The following is a 21,764-nucleotide window of genomic DNA, read 5'->3' as shown; positions in this document are numbered from 1 at the left end:
GAATAATTCTAACCGTGCACAAAGTTTGTCATTGACAGGATTGCAAGATGCACGGTACCCTCGCTGAGCACATTATGATCAGAAGACCGAAGCGTAGCTCTTAGGGTTTCTGGTTTTGCGTGTGTGTCGTGAGGTGACATGGTAGGAGAGGAAGAGAGGAAAACTGTTTTAGCCATAGCGGTACTACCGGTACCGGGAGCGGTAGTACCGCTACCTCTACTGGTACCGGCCGTGGTACCGCTCTGAGCATTGCACGAGAATCAGTCCCACAGAGCACGTTGCGGTACCTTCACGGTACCTGGAGCGGTAGTACCGCTTGAGGGCGGTAGTACCGCCCACGGTACCGCGCGAAGTACCGTAACGCGTTACGGTAGTGCCGCTTTGGTACCGCTCGGGTACCGCTTGGGATCCAGTAAGGTTTGGACCCCATTGCGGTACCACAAGCGGTACCGCAAGCGGTAGTACCGCAATGTGTCCACGTGGACAAGTTCAGTGGGGAATTCGAACTCAGAGTGGTAGTACCGCTTCTAGGAGCGGTAGTACCGCTTAGGCAAAAACAGAGGGCAACGGTTGGATTTGGAGGGACCTATATGTGGTGACCCTGCATACCACTGCATGTTGTAGTATGCCAGTCGTTGATATAACATTCACGAAGTACCATTCCACAAATATTACATCCCTCAGAGTAGTACAACAGAACATAGCAGGTCCATAACTCATTCATTTAATATTACAAATATCATACACATATCGTCTTAGAGCTCCTCTTGGGTCCTAAGAGGAATACTCCTGGGTTCGAGGCGAACCCAACTTAGCTTACAATATAGATGTCTCATTAAGTTATACATTTATTCTCTCGAGCAGCTAAGTATTAAGAGTTCGGGCTGCTCGGCTACTACTACTACTTGATGATTCTAGGCTTGATCTCCTCCGGAAGCCTCCCCGGTTCCGTAGACTATCAGGTAGTCTACGCCTTCAATACCTCCAGAGAGGTCTGGTTCTTCATAGCCGAGGATCTCGGCTCCTTCAGGGTTGTCGTAGTCCTCCTCCAGACGATTCAGACAATCTAAGCAAGGGATTTAAGATTGGGATGAGTACGAGCGTACTCAACAAGATCATTATAGATAAGAGGTGTTGAATGCACTAGCTACGATATTAGACCAGAAAGTCTAATACCAATGCAGGTTTTGATAAACATTTCTTCAAGTGATTATTTTTATTTCAAAGAGCTATGTCCGTCAGCCTTCACCGGTTTACTAGAACTTCATGGAGCTCCTTTCCGGCCGTGTTCGCAGTTCCATATCCCGGAACAGGGAGTGACAGGTCACAGTTCTTTACACTCTGCAGAGGTGTGTTACTTTACCCATAAGAGATCTTAACCTTGGTGCCAACCGGGCAGCTTTCCCGTCCACACTTCCTTCGGTGTGAGGCCCGGTATAAGGTCTAGCCAATCATGTTCCTCCGCTACCTCAAACACCCACCCTTTGTTGCATGCCCCGACCCTGGGTCCTCGTCGGTCCCATTATTCCCATATATTTCAGGGTGGACCCCGACCACGACGACAGTCTGGGATCGAACCAAACTCCTTCGCCGGTAGCTGCAACCCCATCATAGACCGCAATACCGTGGGGACTTAGGACTCCCCAGCCTCACCATCTTGCTCCTTCGGGCGACAAGTGTACTACGGACAATGCCGTGGGGACTTAGGACTCCCCAGCCTCACCAGCTTGCCCCCTTGGATTACAAGTGTACTACGGTAAAGCGCATCCGTTGATGAACGAGAGGTGGAAACACTTTTGACTACTCCGTCCCACTCCGGATCTTATGGTTAACACGGGTATTACGGCACAAGAATCACTGGCGACATTTGTTGTTTAATCCTAGATGGATATAACCCTTGCAATGGAACCTCCACCATATCAACACAATCCATGGTTCCATTGCCAACCACATAGTCATATTCATAGTTATGAAAATAGTGGTTTTTGGTTTTTATGCGATAGTGATAACCATAGTACTTTGCAAGTAATTTGATAGAAATACACAAATGACATGAGCAAGTGATGAACTTGCCTGAACACTGCAAAGTTCTGCAGTTGGAAGGTGTGGACTGACCCTTGTCCTTTGTTTCTGAAAAATAGCATCATTGTCCGATAAGGGCAATGGTTAAAGAAGCAATTATGCATGATTCCAGTTTTTTTAGGGTTTGTTCCCCCCTTCCGATGTCGTTTATTATTTCATGTGAGGGTTGATACTAAGAACAATTTGGAGATACTAAATTTAGGGTAAAATCCAATCTTGAAATATTGTCAAGATGTTTTTAAAGTCCAATGGCATTAATGGACTTATTTTCTTTATTGAAAATAATATGTGTGATTTAAATCCTTATTTAAATCATCAAATTAAGACTTATACTTATTTGTCTTTAAAAATTCTCTTTGATATTTTATTTAGATAGAGAATTTTATGCTGATCAATTTTCATATTTTTAATTATTTTTTTAGTGCTATTAACCATTTACTATTGATTTTCAAAGTTTCTGGTTTTAATGGATTTATGAAAAGACCAAATTGCCCTTGGGCCCACCTGTCAGGGTGGCCCAACGGTTTAGGTTGGTCGACCCACCTGGTCCGGCCCAACCCACTCACTCTCTCTCTCTCTCTCGCGCGCGTGTCCGAACCCTAACCCTAACCCTCTCTGGCGATTCGCGTCGCCGCCGTCTTCTCGGATTTGTTCCGGCCAGCTCCGGCCGTTGCCGCCGGCGAGATCAGGTGGATCTGATCCACCTCTCGACGGCGAACACGGTGGACCGCGCCGATTTGATTTTCGTCCTCGCCACCGCGCGTCCTCAACTCGCCTGCGACCCTGGCCGTGGCGATTCATGGCGCTTCGTCGCCCGCCGTCGATCCAGGCGCCGTGGCGGTGCTGGAGCGCCCTTGCTCGGCGACGCCAGGCCAGGCGCGGCTTGGTGCTGCCGTGGTGGCCTGTGCCGCCGTGCCGCCATGGCACGCCGGTGCTCTGCTCCAGGTACACGCCCCATTAATCCCCTCCTCTCTCTCTTTCTTGCCTGCTCTTCTTCTTCCTCCTCTAGCTTTGGCCGTGGCTGCTCCTCCTCATGGAGATGCCTGCCATGCTGGTGCTCTGTTGCGCCAATCGGGCTAGACATGCTGTTGCGCTACTGCTGCCGCCATGGCCTTGCTCTAGTTCATGTGCTTGTACTGATGCTCATGCTCATGCTAGCTTTACTGCTGTGCTGTGCTTGCCTGCACTAGGCATGTGCTATTGCTGTGTGATGCCCTGCCATATCTCTGTGCAAGAATTCCTAATCTAATTGGTTGCTATGCTTTCCTTTCTTGCTTAATTCCCTCTCTGTGGCTCTGTTCTTGTTACTAAGCTCGCCAGATGCTCAAGTGTGTTCATATATGCTTGCTCATGAGCATCTTGTAATGCTCATGGTTTGCTAAATTGTTACTGGTCATGCTACAATTAAATCAATTGCTTGCTTACTGGCTCTGGTTGTTGTTATGGCTTAATTATATGTGTGTACCATCCATGTCTAGTTTGATCCAGTGGTACATCATGTATTTCATGTGCTTCTGGATACAATTATAAATCATCCATTTGGTTATCTGTGAAGCAATTGTTAATTAACTATGGCTATTTAGTTAACTGGTCCATGCTCTGTTGCTCAGTGATGCTCTAACATGCACTGGCATGCTATAGCAGGCTCTGATGATCATATGATCATCAGCAGCTGGTCATGAAATTGCTTACCTGTTGTCTGTGCCTTGCTGTTGCTTATCTCTGTGTATGTGTGTGTCACAGACCTGTGCTGGTGCTTGCTCAAGCATCAGCTGATGCTTGCAGTGATCCTCTGGATCATGTGCATGGTTCTGGTGAATTGATTACTTGTACAATTCATTTATCTGTATTACCTTGCTTTATTTGATGGATAAATGATGTGAACTGCTGGGCAGTAATGATCATTTGAGTTGATTTAGTAGAGCTAGAGGGATGCCAATAAGAAATTGGGAACCCTAGCTCCATTTGAACCCCTTTTTGGGTAATGATATGTATGCTTAGCTTATCTGTGGGATTTGGTGAAGTGGTTGAGGTGGCCCTGACAGTAAATCATTGCTGTTAGGGTAGCTCCCACCTATGTTGGCTTTCTGTGATGAATAGGTGCTCTCTGGCTAATCACTTAATGAATTCCCAGTGGCTTTGGTGTTGATAAACAAGATAGGCACAAGTTGCCTATCTGTCTGATGGTATAGCTAAACTATTAGGTGCTTGGTGGATCTGGTTGGCTACATAGAACTGAATCCATGCTGGATTTCTCTGGTTGTGTCACTGTGTTGACACAACCAGTGTTCCCTTGGTTGATTTCCTTCTAGCCTTGGTTTTATTTGCTGGCACCAATTGGTTTTGCAACCAAGTGATGATACATCCAGGGTTTGATACCCTTTTTGCTACTGTGATGCATGAATATGCTTAATTATGAGCAAAACCATGGTTTGCTCATGCTTTTCTGGTGTACCTCACTCTAGCTCCAAGAATTTTGGTTGGTGTAGAGGGTTTGCTTCTGGATGATGTGTGAAGCTTGCCCTGCTCCTCCTGCTGGCTTGTGATGCTTGATTTGATTCTGTGGTGTTATTGAGCAAGTTGAACAGTGAAGCTGTTCTTCCTGTTCTTGTGTTCTTGGTTTGCTGTTCTTGCTAACTAGCACTTACTCTGATGCCTGTCGATGGATGAAGCAAGTGACTAGGGTTTTGGCTGTGAAAAGTTTATATATGGCCAGCCATTGCTTCTCTGGTCGATAGCACCCCATCTCACCCTGGTGACTCACTGTGTGTGTGCTGCATGCACACATGCTGTGTGTGCAGCCTGTGTGTGTGAGTGTACAAGATTGGGACTTGAGCTGGTGAGAGGATCAGCTCGGCTGAACCTTGTTCATATCCTTTCCATCTCAATTTATTTGCTAACCTGCCAAGTGGCAATGCCACTTGGCATAATGCTCTGTTTGTTATATGTGTGTGTGCAGGTACAATGTGCTGATCAAGATGAAGATCAAGATCATCTGGATCAAGCTTTTCAAGAAGATTATTTTGTGTAGTTTAGGACATTTCATTAACTTGTAATTTTCTTCTTTCTTTTTCTATTTCTTCAATTCTTGTATTGTGTTGTAAATTCATATTTCAATTCTGGATATTGTAATTGACATTGTATTTTGTGTGAATATCAATAAAGCTCAAGTTTTCCTTAATGAGCTTTTTTGTAATTGTTGTATTACTTATAATCTTGATTAATGATAATTGTTTATAAATTATCTCAAGTTTGAATTATGTGATAACCATTTGATGTTTGAATTTGAAATTCAAATTTGGTTTGAATTCAATTATACAACTTAATTTAAGAATTCAATCATGCAACTTAAGATTTCAATGTAATATCACTTCTCTCTTCTCAAAACCCTAATTTAGATAAGTAGGAACAAGTTCATCGCACTCTCGAAGCCCTAACCCTGTAAGGTGTCGAGAGAGAAACCTGTCCCCCTTCGATGCAGTTTTGTTTTAAAAGCGCGAAATTTCCCCGTAATTTACAATGCAATGCACACCCCTTTCTAAAATCTACCCCTCGATCGTCTCTAAACCTGGGACATTACAGCCTTTCCCCCTTAAAGAAAACTTCGTCCTGAAGTTGTGGTTGTAATACCTGAAGAGTTCGGGGTATGTTTTTCTCAGGTATTCCTCCTTTTCCCAGGTGGCTTCCCTCTCGGGATGATGCTTCCATTGTATCTTGCAGTACTTTATAGCTCTATTCCTGAGTTGTTTCCAGTTTTCCTCGAGAATCTTCGCTGGCTTCTCGATGTAAGTCAAATCTGGTTGCAACTCGAGCTCTTCATGTGATACTGGTTCATCTGGGGTCTTCAAACACTTTCTGAGTTGCGACACATGGAATACATTGTGAACCTGAGATAATCTTCCTGGTAGTTCCAATTCGAAGGCTAACCCTCGCTTTTGACTCAGAATCTTAAAAGGTCCGATGTACCTAGGGCTTAGCTTTCCTTTTACTCCAAACCTCTGAAGTCGTTTCATCGGGCTCACCTTAAGATATACCATGTCTCCAACTCGTGGCTCCCATGTTCTTCTTTTCTGATCGGCGTAACTCTTTTGCCGACTTTGGGCTATCTTCAACCTATCTCTGATAATGTCAATTATTTGTTGTTTTTCCTTGACATAATCAGGATTGAACTCTTTACTTGCTCCGGCTTCGTACCAACATATCGGTGATCTACACTTCCTTCCATACAGAGCTTCGAACGGTGCCATCTTGATGCCGCTTTGATAGCTGTTGTTGTATGAGAACTCTGCTAATGGTAAGTGCTCCTCCCATGATCCTCCGAAGTCTAGGGCACAAGCCCTAAGCATATCCTCTAAGATCTGGTTAGTTCTCTCCGTTTGTCCACCTGTCTGAGGATGATAGGCGGTACTATAGTCCAACTTGGATCCTAGAGCTTCGTGTAATTGCTTCCAAAATGCTGACGTGAACACGGATCCTCGACCCGACACGATCTTCTTGGGCACTCCATGTTTACTCACGATCTCTTTGATGTAAAGATCGATGAGTTTCTCTCCTTTATCCTGCTGGTTCACCGCTAAGAAGTGTGCACTTTTCGTCAACCGGTCCACGATTACCCATATCATGTCCTTCTTTTTATTGGTCATGGGTAGTCCGGTGATGAAATCCATTCCTATCTCCTCCCATTTCCATTCTGGAATGGGTAAAGGTTGTAACTTACCTGCCGGACTCTGGTGTTCAGCCTTCACTCTTTGGCAGGTATGGCATTCCGCCACATATTGTGCTATCTCTCTCTTCATGTTGTTCCACCAGAATAGCTCCTTTAGATCCATGTACATCTTTGTACTTCCCGGATGAATGGAGTATGGTGTTTGATGGGCTTCCCGGAGTATTACTTCTTTGATTTCAGCAATATCCGGAACACAAATCCTCTTCTGGAACCATAATGATCCCGATTCCCCGCGGTGAAATTCTGATGGTCTTCCTTCATCTATCCTTCTCATCTCCTCCAGGATAAATGGATCATCCAACTGACCCATCATTATCTCATTCTTTAGGTTGACATTTAGCTCATCGGCTACTTGCAAAGCCGATAGTCCTTCATGAGCTTCTTTTTCCCAAAGTTGTATCTGGGCTTGACTTATTTCCTTCCTCAACTCCGGTGATATTTCTTGTTCCACTCCTCCGGTGCTCTTCCTACTCAAGGCATCTGCTACAACATTGGCCTTTCCTGGAGTATAATTGATGGTCAGATCATAAACCTTGATCAGTTCAAGCCATCTTTTCTGCCTCATGTTGAGTTCCTTCTGAGTGAAGAAGTATTTGAGACTCTTATGATCTGTATAGAGCTCACACTTGGCTCCATAGAGGAAATGTCTCCATGTTTTAAGTGCAAATACAACTGCTGCTAATTCTAAATCATGTGTTGGATAGTTCACTTCATGAGGTCTGAGTTGCCTCGATCCATAAGATATCACTTTCCGATCTTGCATGAGTACGCAACCCAATCCATGCTTGGATGCGTCACAGTACACGGTGTAATCCTTGCCAACTTCCGGAACTGCTAACACCGGTGCCGTGGTGAGTTTCTCCTTTAGAGTTTGAAAACTCTTCTCACACTCCTCTGATCACACGAATGGTGTGTTCTTTCTTAACAGCTTCGTCATTGGTCCTGCTATCTTGGAGAATCCTTCAATGAATCTCCGGTAATATCCTGCCATTCCTAGGAATCCTCGGATTTCCTTGACAGTCTTGGGTGCTTCCTGAAGGATAACGTTGGATAGAAAACAAAAAAATTCCTACCGCGAACACGCAATCCAAGCCAAGATGCAATCTAGAAGACGGTAGCAACGAGGGGTTTATCGAGTCTCACCCTTGAAGAGATTCCAAAGCCTACAAGAGTAGGCTCTTGTTGCTGCGGTAGACGTTCACTTGCCGCTTGCAAAAGCGCGTAGAAGATCTTGATCACGATCGCTTCCGGCGCCACGAACGGGCAGCACCTCCGTACTCGGTCACACGTTCGGTTGTTGATGAAGACGACGTCCACCTCCCCGTTCCAGCGGGCAGCGGAAGTAGTAGCTCCTCCTTGAATCCGGCAGCACGACGGCGTGGTGGCGGTGGCGATGGAGATCTCCGGCGGAGCTTCGCTAAGCATATGCGGGAGAAGTGGAGGAGGAGAAGAAGCTAGGGTTTGGGGAGAGAGGGGGGTTGGGCGCCGGCCCTCTAAGGGGTGCGGCCAAGGCTGAGCCAAAGAGTGGCTGCCCCCTCCCTCTCCTCCTCATTATATAGGTGGAAGCCCCAAGAGTTCTAGTCCAAGTCTTCGAATAAGACCCCAACACTAAAACCTCCCATATGTGGGAAACCTACTCAAGGAGGGAGTCCCACTCAAGGTGGGACTCCCACCTTTCCTTGAGGTGGGGTGGCCGGCCACCTCTAGGTGGAGCCCACCTGGGACTCCTCCTTTAGGGTTTGGCTGGTCAAGCTTGTGGAGTCCTTCCGGGACTCCACCTTCCATAGTGCGTTTCTTCCGGACTTTTCTAGAACCTTCTAGAACCTGCCATAAATGCACCGGATCATTTCCAAACTTGGAATATGACTTCCTATATATGAATCTTATTCTCCGGACCATTCCGGAACTCCTCGTGATGTCCGGGATCTCATCCGGGACTCCGAACAAATATTCGAACTCCATTCCATATTCAAGTTCTACCATTTCAACATTCAACTTTAAGTGTGTCACCCTACGGTTCGTGAACTATGCGGACATGGTTGAGTACTCACTCCGACCAATAACCAATAGCGGGATCTAGAGATCCATAATGGCTCCCACATATTCAACGATGACTTTAGTGATCGAATGAACCATTCACATACGATACCAATTCCCTTTGTCACGCGATATTTTACTTATCCGAGGTTTGATCTTCGGTATCACTCTATACCTTGTTCAACCTCGTCTCCTGACAAGTACTCTTTACTCGTACCGTGGTATGTGGTCTCTTATGAACTCATTCATATGCTTGCAAGACATTAGACGACATTCCACCGAGAGGGCCCAGAGTATATCTATCCGTCATCGGGATGGACAAATCCCACTGTTGATCCATATGCCTCAACTCATACTTTCCGGATACTTAATCCCACCTTTATAACCACCCATTTACGCAGTGGCGTTTGGTGTAATCAAAGTACCTTTCCGGTATAAGTGATTTACATGATCTCATGGTCATAAGGACTAGGTAACTATGTATCGAAAGCTTATAGCAAATAACTTAATGACGAGATCTTATGCTACGCTTAATTGGGTGTGTCCATTACATCATTCATACAATGATATAACCTTGTTATTAATAACATCCAATGTTCATGATTATGAAACTAATCATCCATTAATCAACAAGCTAGTTAAGAGGCATACTAGGGACTTCTTTGTTTGTCTACATATCATACATGTACTAATGTTTCGGTTAATACAATTATAGCATGATATATAAACATTTATCATAAACATAAAGATATAAATAATAACCACTTTATTATTGCCTCTAGGGCATATCTCCTTCAGTCTCCCACTTGCACTAGAGTCAATAATCTAGTTTACATTTGTAAAGATATAACACCTTGGCCTTCTGGTGCTTTATCATGTCTTGCTTACGGGAGAGGTTTTAGTCAACGGATCTGACATGCTCAGAAACGTATGTATTTTGTAATTCACTAGGAAGGTGAGGCGCGGCGTCACGCCGCGCCCGTGGAGCTATTGTGTGGCGAAGAGTAGAAGAGGATAGTGTGTGGTTAAGAGTAAAAGGGGATGGTATCTAAAAGTTCTCGAAAAATAATAGTAGCAGTTGGTGGCAAGTCAGTGGTAATTTGGAAGTAAAAAAAAAGCAGTATGTAAAGCATCTCGAGATCCAGTATAGATTGTGAAACAAATATGTCCATATAGGAGCAATCCAAGACACCTACGTAGAAACGTTACAAAATTATACATCACAAAAGCTTACGCTGTGAGCAAACTGCAAAATATAAGTAAAGATGCAATCAAGCATTAGTTCTTCCGACACCAACCACAGACCCGTAGATTCCTAGCTAAGAAAAGCACCTTCTCTACCAAGCATTCAGGCACCAAATCCCGAATTTATAATCTTGCTGCAAAAAAGAAGTATTTACAGTCTTTGTAAGCTAGAAATCAAATAAGTCATACTCCTTTCTGAATAAAGTGACCAAAATATTAGCAGGATCAATTTATACGGAGCACACAAATTGAGTGTTTGTACTCTGTAACTTGTTTAGTCCTTTCTGGCACAGGGATTCCTTATGGGTAGGATGACTTTATGCTATAGATGGTTACTAAGGACATATAGAAAATTGAAGGTTTCTTCCACAAATGGAAGGATCAATATATAGTTAATCAGGGCCCAACCCGTAATTATATATAATAAGTAATGAACTACATATTCACACATGAAGTTGAATTTAGTAAAATGTAACTGATGGTTTGGCAAAAAAACAAGAGGCAACTGCTATTAGAAGTCAAGAAAATGCACACTAAGAAATGAGTCCCTATGTAGGAAAATTAGAAGAATCCTTAGCACTAAGAAACATCACGGCAAATGCATCCAAAATAATGCCATTAGATAACCTTTCAGCTGCAGGATGGTACTGGAAATGAAGAACTCATATGATTTGCATATGAAAAGTACATTTGATGCATCACTGACCATGGAATCCTTCTTCTGTAGGTAAGAATATGATGGCAAGTTGACCATGAGTACACAAACATGCAGCACAATCATATCAGTACTATATGAAAGTGGATGTACATATGGTTCGGCTAATTCTGCAACAAATAATAATTAGATAACACCTTTTATAGATAAAACTGAAAACAGATGATGGTGATGGAGAAAGTCATAGTGACAGCAGGGAAACTTCTAGGAGACGCCATGCTCCCTTGATCTGGAGCAGGCATCAGCACTGCTGGTCGTCTAGCGCTCACCCAGCGGTGGGAGACCACCGGCGGTGTCGTGGGGGCCACCGTCAAGGTGAGGATCTGTTGGGTTCTTTTGTACTCCAGATAAGGAATCCAAATGGGAGGAACATTCAGTTACTTAATTTTGAAGTGTGAGTAATTAAATAATGAATAAGAAGTGGTAATTTAGATAAGATGACCTCATGATCAAATAATCAACACCAAGGGGTTGTTGGGTTGCCTTCTCTTTTCAGCTACGGAGCCTCTCTTGAACAAAGAATCGTGCAAATAAAGAAGCTCATGCCAAATCACTGTGTATTCCATGTCCTCTTTATACAACCTATTTAAACTATCAATGATCAACACATCAAAAATTGGTTGCACCAACTCTGAACTAATTGGTCTAGATAGCAGTACCACATGATATTTGAACAAAAGCAAAAATAGACGAAAAGATAACCTTCATGAGGACTGAAGGGACCGCACCTGCAGATAAAGACGTCCTAAATCAAATATACATGAGGAGAGGAACATCACTTTCCTCGCCTCTTCACATGGATACTTATCAGTGGATTAGTTGTAGAATCCTCAAACAAATGATAAGAACACACTAAGAGTAAATGATCTGGAAGACACGCTCAGCAGCTGAAACATCACCAATTAGAAAGCTTATGTTATTCATGCATCCATCTCTTGATGCTCTTCACTTTGCAGCCGCTGAACCATGCAACAAATTACGTATATCTCATGTTTCATGAGACATAAAAAATAGTTCAATTAACTCTTCCAATGTCAAACACCAGTATTATATTAATATGGCCATTCAACAAAAAAATATTAAGCTAGCTTACTGAATGTTTAGTCTTCCTTCCAGCACATGAAGCAGAAACAGCAAGTTCTGAAGTAACAAACATGATGCCCATCGTGAACCACGAAGACACGGAGGTACCACACCACCACGACATTGAAGCCCTGGAAAAAGCAGAATACATAATACTGATTAATTATACCAAAGACAAAATTGAAGGCTATTCGTTTTCCTTCCCTTTCTCCTGGTTAGTTACGTTCTAAGTTGTCGAGAAGATAAAAGTAAAAAATGTACAAAAGAATGGAAAATATCCTAAGCAAGCAAGCTTGGAATTAAAGAAGATCTGGGTAAGCTCCAAAGTCAGTTATATATACGCATGGCTGTGCTAGCTGAACACTGGAATCGTATAGCATAAGATGGCAATTCTAACAAAGAGCTGTCCATTATGACTTGGTTTTTTAGGTAAATAGATCTCTGTCAAAAAATAGCTGGACAATGGAAAATCTGCTACGAACTTGAACATGGCATCCAGCTGATTATACAAAAGAACAATACTATCAGGATCTATATTTTTAAGTGGTGGGGAGGGGGATGCGTTTTTATAACCTCTAATTAGTGAACCTTGAAAATCTGTACCTGTGGATGGAGAACGCCTCGATGCCAGAGACCGAGTCGACTTTGCAGGATAGGTGTCGGGGCCAGAACGGTGAGGCATGGAAGGAGCAGGCCGGCGCTGCTGCGCCGACGTCCGCAACACCGCCAGACCGAAGACCGAGCAGCTGCAGGGAGGTACTGCGTGGACTGCGCCTCATCCGTCAGATATCTTCGGTTCTCCTCCGTCTGCCAGGCACCCGTAGCTACTCCCGCTCTTATAAAAAAGGAGCAACCTGTAAAACAACAGATGAAGGACCGTGGTCATGGAACCCAACCCAATCCGTCCTCAGGGTTGGAGGATGAAAATAAAGGCGCAGACTATGGAAATTAATTCATGGAAAGGAAAGGGAAGACCCGGGACTTCACTGCTTACCTAATCCCTCCAGGACGGAGAAGAGATGCGTGGGGTCGAGCTCGACATCATCCTCCACTTAGGGCTCGAGCGACTGATTCTGGCGAGGATATTGCATCTGCTGGTACACGCATCCATCTCCGTCCTCGCCACGTCCAGCGGTTCCTCAAAAGGAGAGGATGTGAGATGGAAAAGAGGAAGCCCCCTTCGGAGTTTCGTCGGCCTTCTCGTTCATTCGTCACTCAAGAATCTATTGCCGGAGCTGGTGGAACAAAGTCGAATATCGAGATGCTCATGCAAGGGGGCAGAGACTTCTGCCTGCGAGAGAGAAGAGGGCGGCACCCTTGGGTATGGGATGGATATGGAGCGCTTGTCCTTCCGCCGGCGCCGCCGCTGATTGGGAGGTCGTCCGTTGGCCAACTGTTTAGAGAAAAGAAAAGGGATGGGATAGGAAGTGGAAGCAAAGATTTGGTCGTAAACTGAAATGGTCAAGGTCGGTTTGGAATTGCCGCACCGCTTTGACCGCCCCTGATTAGAAACGCACGATCGTTTGACACGGCATCACACCATCTGCAGTAAAAATCACCGATGTGTCAACGATTAATTGGACAAAAAGCTACCATGAACAGTATCTAAAACTCCAAAACGCTGAGATTTCAGCAAAGAGGTTCAACTTTTATATATAGTACTAGGAAGTTTCAGCGCGGCGGCACGCCGCGCCCTTTATTATAATGGATGAATACCATTGCTACTACATACAGGCTGCAAGAGTTTTGTTGGCTGGCCTTCTATCGCTGGATAACATTTTGAAATCGCAGCAGTGTATTGAAATGACTGGCACAAAAAAACACCTAGCAGCATGAAGAGATTTTTTTTTTTGCACATAAAAGGGGTCAGAAGACCCCGGTGGAGCTCTTATATTGCAACAAGTGGCAGGTACATCTTACAAGAAAGCTCCTTTACATCTCTTGTCCTGAAAAACCTAGAATTTGAAGAAGGGACCTTCCACTTTACAAAAACCACCCTGACAAAAAGGTAGAAAAAGCAATCAGGTCCAGGGCAGCCTCCGCCACGCACCGCCGGCGAACTCCAGGCGTCACCGCCGAGTTCCGAGCGCAAGGTGCTCGAACGCTCAATACCGACGTCAAGGACCAGCCCCTGGCTACCACCAGAGAGACGGGGACGAACCACTTGTCTCCCCAGCAGCGTCGAGCTCCAACAGCCGTCCGAGAGGGCCTCCGCCATGGAGGTAGTTGTCGGGCCACCATGTTGGCCAAGGATGACGGTGACAATCTTGGTCACCGCGGGATTCGCTCGAAGAAGAGAAGCTCCAGAGATCCCTCCAGCAGATCTGCCAAGAGCAGCTTCGCCAGGGAATCCCTCCCACTTTTCACCACCACGGTGACCAGAGAGAGAGGGATCCAGGAAGAAGACGCCCAGATCTGGTGAAGAGAGGATGGCCTTTATTGGAGAGGTTGACGACGATCTGCCTCCGCCCGCCTCTGGCTCCGACCACCGGAGCGCCACGAACAGCTGCAGCACCGCCGCCTGCAGCAGGGAGCAGCCCAATCTCCACCGCCACCACCTCAGCACGGGCATCACGCCAATATCCACAAGGGTAAACAACAAAACTAGAGAAAAGCGAAGATCTAGACTATCCTAAACTACTCCGGCGCATCACCTTCACCGCCTCCGGCCGGCTATTCCGGCGGAGTGGCTCCGGATCTGCCCGGTCAAGGGGAGAGAGCTACCAGCTACTGTAGCGGTGTGAGAGCTAGCAGGGGGGGAAATGAGAGCCTCTAGCAGCATGAAGAGATAGATTCAACGTTTAATGTACAGTATATTGTTTCTACATTGCTAATCCTCCAAAACATTAGCACATCAGCCGCATAACATAAGAAGTCACGGCAGCCACATGTAACAAAGTATAGGAGAATCGAACAGAATCTAAATTTCTATGCTGGTTCAACCATCTCTCAGGAATCATCACAGGAGACAATGGCATGAAACTTATCTTCAGTTTGGATCCCATATCTACCACATGTGCATTTGTTTTGCATCGTGGAAGTACCTCTACTCAACAATCTACATGCACTGATTTTCAATTGAAAAAGTTCACTGCTATTCAAGCTTGACAAATGATGTGGGAACACAACTAACATTTGAGTACATAGCCATAGCTAGGCACAATACATGTATTCTTCTATATAGAAAGAAAATACATCTCCTTTAGATGAGATAAGATAAGGAACAATATACAGTAACAAAATAACGAACTTTTAGCAGCCTGCTCAAATTTGCCTGACTATTGATGCTCAGGATGTGGAACATCCACCCTTGTTGCTGGCCTCATATATGAGCTGAGTCGAATGAAAAAACTATCTCTGTTTTAAATTCTGGAGTTGAGTGATTATCTTTGTGGTTAGAGAGATTTGTGATGCCTTATTAGCAAAGCAAAAGCACATAGCTCATATTTTAGTACCTCTTTGTGTGGTGATTCGGAAAAAATTGGCTGCACTAAACATTGAATTAGAATGATATGATAGGATTTATCAATGCTTGGTACAGCTCAAAATTCTCTTCTTATGGTACCTTGATGTATCTAACTTGGGTACTATCATGTTCGTTATTAAAGGGTAAGTCAAGAAAAGGTTGCAATATAGTTTGTGTGCAGGGTTCCTATGTAACTATATGCCCTTCAAATACATCGCTGGCCTAATTTTTGTCCTTGTAAAGATGCAGGGTACCAAAGACTTGAACCAAGAGTAAAAAAAAACCAGTTAACCGGTTATAATACCTAAGGTCTATCAAAGATCTTTCCAATTGCTCCAAAGTGGAATGTTGTAGTGGCTTCCCAATAAAATGTGTACACCGATTTGGATTCATTTAGGTTTCGAGCTCTTGAGAATAAGATAAACACTTCGAATTAACTTCAGTACAAACTCAAAGGTGGACATTAGAATAATCAAAGGATTGTACAGGAAATTGAACTGCACGGAAATGCGCCAACCATACCTTTGACAAAAGGGATCATTTGAGATTATATATGCCAGCTTTACATGGCAAAATATGTTATAGTGCATAAGTATCTAAGATCAATAAAGCCATATGTTGCCTAACAGATAGAGTGAGCATGTCCGAGAGACAAAAAAAAAACACTTGCATTTAGAAGAGTTGTTTCAATATTGCAGTACCGTCATTATTTAAACATAAAAAGGACACTCACCTAACCATCCATAACAAAGAAGACACCGATGAATTATGTACCAACAAACAGGAGAAATTTCCATCACAAGTCAGCTGAGCAAATTGAGTTTCTTAGAACTGCAGACAAATCATGAATGTCACAAGCCCAATTGTCGTGCATTCCATTCATACAAGTTCTCTTTTTCAAATTCATACCAGTTCATATATGAGGGAGTAATTAGCAGCACCAAATGAACAGAATCAGCAAGGCTTTCTTTGATTTTGAAGTCAACAAATGTTATAAACGACAACCTTCACCACATATCAATGATCAACACATGGCGATTTCAATGTACCAAATTAGAACAAACTGGTCGTTAGCTAGTAGTACCAAGTTATATTTGAACAAAATCTAAAAGAGAAATGGAAGAAAACATAAGCTTGGATGAGGATAGGAATACCTGCACACAGAACCCAATTCATGCTAAATAAAGATTCATGAATATGAGGAAATCTGCAATTTCGTGGGTATCTCTTACCGGCGCCATGCCCAAAAGCAGCGCACCGCCAACGACATTCTCAGGGCAAGGAGTAGGTAGGTTGGCCCCCAAAATCAAAGACGCGAGCAGCACTGACCAAGGAAAATTAACTCAGGAGCTCAATAATTAAAGTAAGGAGAGCAATTGATGTATTTCTAATTTTTCTCCATGATGAAGGGCAACGAATAATACTGACTAAATTGCATATGTCAAGCACCCGGTGCACGACTGGACAAACACTGCTGCCTTGTTGCGGCAATCGAATTATACTTATTCAGATAGCTTTGTGTGCAGCTCATGCGTTTGCATTATACTATAGGCAGAAGGCCATAAAATAAGCAACCATCTGTAAGCTTCACATCCATGACACATGATGCTATATACCCTGATGTTCTGAATGAGAAAACATGAACAGACTTCGAAGACAGACCAAACTGGTTCAAACCTCGGATGAAAGAATCACCATTGGTTCAAACCTCGGATGAAAGAATCACCATTACAGTAATAACAACACAGTGAGTATACATAAAGTAAGAAGATATGATATATTAAGTTGTAGTGAAGTGAACTCAATAAAGCTAGACTTTATAGATTACCAAGGGTGCATTGACAATGAAAACCACTTCCAAATAAGCTTCAAACTGAACTCTGAGCGGTGTTATGTAATTTCCTACATGCTTACAATAAACAAAGTAAACATCAGAAACTACTTTTGTGTAATATAAAAGGGAACGGATAAGTGGAGACAATGGAGTGGGATGGACCATACATAATTTAATTATTTTATAAATTCGGCTCAGTTACGAAATTCAGAATTTCCCAATTAATCCAAACCTGAAAGGAGTCAAGAGAAAGGAATGAGATTACTATATACTAATATCTTTGTAGGATGCATTTCCATGTCTCTGAAAAATAAAATGCCGGAAACAGTAGAGGGAAAGAGATATATACTGTTAGAGCTTTGAAAAAATCCATGGCTATAAGATATACCGCTAAAGCCTTGTAAAAATAAAACCACCCAAACCTCAAACGTAAGTGGGCGCGGTACAGAGCTGTAAAAATAGGCGAGAATCAATTGGGGAGAAATAAATTAGCAGATGCGGAGCTAGTCAGAGTTGCCATTGAACGTACAAAAACAGACTGCCAATGTTTTATTTGGAGATGGAGGTCCATGGAGGAGAGGGGATTCGGGATTCACTACCACTGTCCAGACTCCAGAACAGAAATCTCACCGTGCAAAAAGCCCAAATAGCATTGGCCCTGGCTCACGCGCTCGCGTACGTTCTGGTGGTGTAAGGAGGAGCGGAGGCACAACTGTGGCAATCATCAGCGACGTCGCATCAGGTAGCCTTGCGTCATTGACGACTGACGTCTCTCTGACTTCGATGGAGAAGATGCGTCCAACGGCAGCTGTGCCGAAGGCCCCTCCCTCGCCGATTTCGACGGACCTGCACCCGGACCTCTAAGGCAGGGAGAGAGAGAGATCTTACCTGCGCTGACAGCGGCCTTCCGGTGCCCCTTCTTCTTGAGGTAGAGGAGTCTTGCCTGGAGCGGCTTGCCGGTGTCGATCCAGGCCTTGTCCGCCAGGTCTGGCGGAGCTTCCCATCGCGACGTATCCCTCGGAACTTCGGGAGCTCAGCTGTTAAGGCGGCCGCCGCGACCGCCGGGCACCTCGTGCTCCTGCTGTCCGCCCCCCCTTGGTCTCGGCGTCCATCTGACTTCCTCAATATCCACCGGTTAATGCCCCTCCTCCTGCTTCTCCTCCGTATCCATCTCCAGCTTTGGATGCAAAGCAGTCGAGGCATCCCATGTTCCTTCGCCGGTTACCGGGACCGCTCTTGTCCACGAGCCGGCTGGTACCGCTTGCCACCGTGCCGTGCCACGGCGAGGGGACTGGATCGCGAGAAGGGGATCGAGGTATGAAGAAGAGCAGAGCAGGGTCTGAGAGTCAAGGGGAGAGAAAACGGCGGTGGCTCGTGGTGGCGCCGGAGTAGACGGGGCGTGAAAAGACAGGAAATGCACAACGATCATACACGGAAAAGTCGAGAAAGATCATTCAAACGGTGACCCATCTACAACCTACCATGTACCCACGACCGAACCGAGGATGACAAGCGCTGACACATGGGGGGGGGCCACCGCTAGGTTATAGGAAGGCAAAGCAGACGCTACCACCAGATTTAATCTATCTATGAAATATAACCGGTAGACTGCAGGGATTACCGGAAGGCAGGAAAAAAAATACTACGAAGACCAGCAGAGGAACCGGAAGGCAACCGAGAAACTGCCGGTAATTGCAGGATTTGACACGTAAAGAAAATGGCAAGGAAAACCAAAAACTGAGCGGATCTACAGTAATGGATGCCATCTACAGTAAAAATACAATGCCCAAACTGCTATGGTTTGAGCAAAGTGGCTCAGCTTTTATATAGTTATAAATATTTGCGTCTCAACGCATCACTCATTTCCAAATGAGTCGGCATTAAATATGTTTGATCTTCTGGTGGAACCTTAATTCCGCGGTCTGAAATATGTCACTAATATTGTCACACACAATATAGCTTCAAAGTTCTGACTCTGTCGGAAACACCAAGTTCTCAAAGAACCTCTTGACTTTAACATCCTTTGTCATTGTCAAAACAATGACATATTTTGCCTTCTTTTGTAGAATCCGTCATAATATTTAGAACTCTTCTAAATCTAGCATAGACAACTTCTAGCTTATTTGTGCTATCTTTTAAACAACATTTAGTCTAATTTGAGATTGAAATTTTATTTTCATATGTGACAAAACAAATATCGGTGCAACATCTTACAGTGATTTGTTTGTCATTTCCCATATAAAACTATATATATATATCCTTAGTTCTTCTAAAGTACTCAAGAATATACTTACTGTCGTCCAATGATCATCATATGAATCATTCTGGTATATGCTCATAACACTTTATAGCACATGACATCTGATTGTGTACATATTATTCGTGATCTATAATCACTCATGTGTTTTTACTTATTGAGTGTCAGATACACTCAAGTCTTGTTAAAACTTAACATGACAAGAATATTTTCTTAATATTTCTATATTGAACTATTTCAATATCCATTCTATGTACTTTGACTTAAACTTATTTTGTGTTTCAATCTATCTTCATAGATCTTGACACTAAATATGTTTCAGTCCAAATCCTTTCATTGAAGTTAATTTTCAATGAAACTTTTTAATCAAGTATATAATTACATCATTTATAACCAACTATATGTCATCTACATAAGTATTATAAATATGTCTCAGCGCTCCCACTTAATTTCTTGCAAATGCAAGCCTCTTCATCGTCTCTGATGAAATCAAAAACTCTTTGACTATTTCATCTGGTGAAGATTCAACTCCGCGATACTCACTTCATTCAATTGAAGTTTGTATACCTATCTAGTATTCCATGGACCAGCAAAACTCTTGGTTGTATCTTGTATACACCTTTTAATACATACTTCTGATAAGTAATGTATTTTGCCATCCTACTAGCATATCTCATAAAAGAAATATGTAGTGATTAATAGAATAATCCACATAGACTATAAGCATTGCTACGGAAGATCTAATCTTATCGTAGTCAACTCTTTGAACTTTGTCGTAAACAATTTTTCGACAAGTCGAGCTTCTTTAAGGATATTCCATCCAAGTCCATCAATTTTATAGATCCATTTACTTTCAAAAAGTATTTATCTATCTTGGATTTCATGGCATATAGCCATTTTAACGGAGTCAGGGCCCATCATAACTTCTTTGTTTGTAGTTGGTTTATCATTGTTCAAAATCAATCCTTTGTCCACAAATCATTTATTTGATCACAAAGTAAACCATACCTACAAGGTTCAATATGTACTTCGATCTCCATGGCTAAAACACTTTGTAGTCATGGGAGCCATGATCGTTGTGGCCGCTTCCGAAACCAATTCCGATGCTGTGCTACTCTGATCATTATGCTCAGTTTCATAAACCTTATCAAATTATATTGTCCTCCCACTTAAATACTTCACTAGAAACAATTTCTCGGAAATAAGAAACATTGACAAACACTTTTGTCTTTGTCTCGTAGTGGGAAGAATTCCCAATTAATTCTCCGGGATAACCAACAAAGACATTTATCCGATTTTGGTTGTAAACTTTTAGACCAAAATTTAAAGAAAAGACTATTAGGGTTTATACCCATACCATAACTTGTATGGTGTCATTTCAACGGATCATGATGATGCTCTATTCAGTGTAAAAGCGGTAGTCACTAAAGCATTATCTACAAAAATATAATGGCGTCATAAATTTTTATCTCATCATTAATCCAACAAGGTTTGGATACATCTCTTGGATACTATATCATCATTATGATTCTCCAAGAAATGTGAGTTGTAGAACAATTTCATGACTCTCTTAGATGTTCGCTAAAACTCGTAATTCAAATATTTTCACCATGATCCAATCATAGATATTTGACTTTTCTATTACGATGATTTCCACTTCATGCAGAAATTTATTTGAATCCATTCAAATGTTTCAAACTTCTTCCTTATCGAATATATCCACATATATATACTCAATTCATTGTTGAAAGTTTTCATGAAATAGAAGAATCTCCCACACACAACTATGCTCAGTGAACCATATACATCATTATGTATTTTTCAACTAAGTTTGTTGTCCGTTCAATTCTTGGCCTATGAACGGTATTTTAATCATTCTCTTTAGAAAAGATTTGCAAGCGCCAAATGATTCAAAAATCAAATGACTCCAAAAATCCATTTGCATGGAGTTCCTTCATGCGTTCCTTTCTAACATGACCTAAATGGCGGTTCCACAAATAAGTGGAATTCAAATCATTTGCCTTATGGCATTTTAGCGTCAGTTTTATGTATGTGTGTTTCACCATTAAGATTTATAATAACTTATCCATCGTACATGGAGTAATGTCATAATTTGAACAACTCATTGTTTTCATTTGACCAGAGCAAAATAACAATTATTAAGTTCTTTATTATAAATTCTAAGGGCTAGATAGAATGTCAATGACGAACATAATAACACTTTATTTTGTTCCAGACGTGCATTCCTATCATATTCCTTGTCAGTCACTTAGGCCATTGTATTCTTGTATTGCGTTGTTTTGTATGACACTTCATACC

The 21,764-nt window shown here is 43.0% G+C and overlaps 2 long non-coding RNA genes across 2 annotated transcripts; both read right to left on the bottom strand.

Annotated features, from left to right (window-relative positions):
* Positions 1–10,083: 10,083 nt before the first annotated feature.
* LOC127333044 (uncharacterized) lies at positions 10,084–13,309 on the bottom strand. Its single transcript, XR_007870883.2, has 4 exons — positions 12,883–13,309; positions 12,492–12,742; positions 10,797–12,019; positions 10,084–10,224 (listed from the first exon to the last, which is right to left on the bottom strand). It is a non-coding gene; the product is annotated as an uncharacterized lncRNA (long non-coding RNA).
* Positions 13,310–16,317: 3,008 nt separating this feature from the next.
* LOC127330083 (uncharacterized) lies at positions 16,318–18,593 on the bottom strand. Its single transcript, XR_011750906.1, has 3 exons — positions 17,356–18,593; positions 17,183–17,263; positions 16,318–16,678 (listed from the first exon to the last, which is right to left on the bottom strand). It is a non-coding gene; the product is annotated as an uncharacterized lncRNA (long non-coding RNA).
* Between the last annotated feature and the right edge of the window lie 3,171 nt (positions 18,594–21,764).

Source organism: Lolium perenne, chromosome 2, assembly GCF_019359855.2.
Source record: "Lolium perenne isolate Kyuss_39 chromosome 2, Kyuss_2.0, whole genome shotgun sequence".
Taxonomy (NCBI): domain Eukaryota; kingdom Viridiplantae; phylum Streptophyta; class Magnoliopsida; order Poales; family Poaceae; genus Lolium; species Lolium perenne.
This window is presented reverse-complemented; position numbering and strand designations above follow the sequence as displayed.